The 3296-nt window shown below is 34.1% G+C and overlaps 1 pseudogene; it reads right to left on the reverse strand.

Annotated features, from left to right (window-relative positions):
- The window catches only part of LOC109830166, a 7593-nt pseudogene that overhangs the window by 2499 nt on the left and 1798 nt on the right, over window positions 1-3296 (reverse strand).

A 3296-nucleotide genomic window follows, 5' to 3' on the forward strand; every position in this document is an offset into this window, starting at 1 on the left:
AACACTAGGGCAACTAGAGCAAAGGACTTGGATGAAGTTGCCATTGTGTTCTCCCTACTAATTAGTGAGGAGATGAGTATGTTTTGATTGAGATATCCAGGGCTTATTTATATAGGATTGGAGGCATTTAATTGCACCAAATGTGCACCTAACTTGTTGAAACTTTTTGCATGGGACCAAATTGAATACAGGTGTTCACATTCACAAGGTTGAGAAGATTGGAAGGGAAAACCAAGTCATCGTTACTAATTCTTAGTTTGCAAGTTTGGAAGGGTCAATATCTATGATTTGTTGTGGATATTAGTCAATATGAAGGTGGATTATATGAATCTTTCTTAGTGAACACGAGGGGTCAAATAATTTGCTTTTTTCAAGGTATTTTGTGGCGAAGTCTAAGGGAGTCAGTAAACTTTGGTAGGGAGATGGCCGATGGGGCCTCCATGTATGGAATAAATCTAGTATTGAAGAGAAAAGCACAAGGCGTGGAGGAACATCTATTTTGAAAAAAAAAAACTCCTTAATTTGATTTAAACCGATCATTTATATACTAATAAAACCATCCCCTTCAAAATTCCTTATTCAATCGAAAGTGCCTTAAAATCCATTATCTTTAAACCCAAAGTCTACAATGAGTGCATTACATATCCGAGTGCGAAAAATGAGTTTAAAACGAAAATATATAGCCTAAAATACCCAAAATACTATAGGGATAGAATTATAGTGTCAAAACAAATAGTGAGCTTGATTTTCCCCAGGAAAATAAGGGTCGATTAAATAACCATAAATAATTTTTTAAAAAATATTTAGTGATTGATGGCTATTTCTTATCTTTACTTTGTTGCTTAAGGTCTTATAAGCGCTAATAAGATTCAATAACCAACTCTTTATGACTTTTGTTCCTAGAGACGATCTAAGTCTACATCTTGACCGTAAGAAAGTGTGAAGGAGCACGAAGTTTTGAGAGAGAAAATAGGTTAGATAGATAGATAAGATAGGGAGGGGGGCGTCGTGGATTTTTGGGATATTGGAGGGCAAGTATACTCATCATTTTGATGCAGGATTTGACTAGTGCTTATGCTCATCAACTTTGTGTAGCTGAAATCAGAATATTACGAGGATTCTATATATAGATGCAGTATGATAAGAAAAAAAAATACTCTAGAAGAGGATGAGATAAGAGAGAACTTAGATGGTTTGATCATGTACAACGGAAATCACTAAACCCACAGTTAAAAAAATAAAAAGGTTATATACAGTTAGTGATGGACAAAGTAGAATTCATGCAGCTGATCGACCTAACAAGTTAATTATAAAATTTTCGTGAAATTTCACTTTTAGGACAAAAAACTCCAAAGTTAATTTGTTTAAGATTTAATGTGTCCAAAGAAAGGTAATTTTTTTTTCTCTTGAATGCATGGTTTCGAGATAAACTCTCATGCAACTACTACAACCTAACTCCAGTCAGTTTGAATGTTTGACAAATGTTAAGCATTAAGGCTCCTAATTAACTCTTGCCATCTCATATAATTTGATGTTGGTGGGCCCTTCTTCTTTACTAAGAAGTGATGGAATGGATTTTCAGGCCTTTACCTTATCTTCATGGGACCAAATGCACACCCTAATGGTTGAAATTTTTGCTTGGCATCAAAAGTAAATATAATCATGCCCATGGACATGCTTGAGAAGTGTAGCACGTAATCATAAAGACAGCTTTGGCCTTCTACCAATATTCTTTTTTGTAAATAGGAAGGCTCAAGACTTTGACCAGTTATGTATATAAACAATTTCAAGGGGAGATGGGAGTCAACAACGTAGGTGGATTACATGTTACTTTAAGATTGGGCAACAATTGGAGACAAGAGGAAGTCAATATTGTCATAAGATTAATAAAACAATTATTCCCCCCCAAAAAAAAGATTAATAAAACAATAACTTCCGTAGTACAAGCTTATGTATGGGTTATGTCTGAATGCATGTACTGCAGAGTAGATAATAAACTAGTTTTAAGATCTTCATGATTAATTGTTATTTTATTTTAGTAGAAAATATTATTTCTTATTTCGTTTCTCGGTTTCTTTAGCCCCACAAGACGTATGGTTTCTGGAAAAACTGGACTCATTCCATTACATTATCATTTGGTTGTCAAATTAATTTTAAGAACATTATTTAGTCTCCATCATTGACCTGATCACAAAATAACATAATGGACCAACTAAAATCTAGACCTTGTACAGGATTTCCACAAAAACTCATGCGAATATTAAAGGAAACAATTTATTTATTTATCGAACATGTAAACTTTGAAAATATTTATATAGAAAATATTTGACTAAACTTTGAAATTTGATCAAAACTACCTGCTTTGTTGACATCTTGTAGCAAAATTCCTGGTTGAATCCAGCCAGAAATTGAGAGATTCAAAGTACAAGTGCTTCATTGCTGTGTAGGTTACTTATTATTGAAGGTTGTATGTTTCAAACAAGAAATCGCCACTTTGTTTTCTCAAATATATACAAGGTTGAACAATTAACTCTTTATGTATCCTTTTCTTGCAGGTCTCATTCCTCTGATAACATACTTACCGCAAGCATTCGTTTCTGTGCGTAGCGCCGTAGCCTAGTTCCTCTTCATAAATTGTCAGATAACTTGCACATTTTCTTTTTATTTGGTTGCAAACTCCATTTTGGGGCTCTTATTTTCGAGTACAAATAGGGGTTCGGTGTGGAGATTTTAAGGACAATTTGGAGGTTTCAATACTCTTTGTACGACTCCGAACAAGTGCCCCGCTTTTATTCCTGATTTTTCCAAACTGTCACAGGCAAAGGGAGTGTCGCTTTCGTGCCTACACCAGCCGTAGGTTCTTCTGCTTAGTTTGCAAGAACAAACGCTAAATCTTACTCTTCAAATCGACAGATATTTCTTCAAAGATAAATTGTTTGCAGGTTTTTTAATTCGTTATTTCTGTTAAATTATATAGCAGTAATTGACAAGACCCCAGGTGATTTCTTACATAACTGGAAGCAGATAAGATTGATACATACACTATGATTAGATTACTTTACGCAAGAGAGAAAAAATAGCCTAGCACTAGATTAGTTGACGAAAAAAGAAAAATAGACATATACCAAAACATTATACTCTCCATATATTTGTTGCTTTCTTCATCAATATTATTCAAAACAAGATAGCTCAAAGTTATTGTCTTTGATGGGAGTTCCCTAATTTTGTTACACTTTATTTGCATAACACGCATATGAAGTGGCATTTAGCTCACTTGGGTTTCCTTCTCATATCCT

This window comes from Asparagus officinalis, chromosome 2 (genome assembly GCF_001876935.1).
Source record: "Asparagus officinalis chromosome 2, Aspof.V1, whole genome shotgun sequence".
NCBI classification, from domain to species: domain Eukaryota; kingdom Viridiplantae; phylum Streptophyta; class Magnoliopsida; order Asparagales; family Asparagaceae; genus Asparagus; species Asparagus officinalis.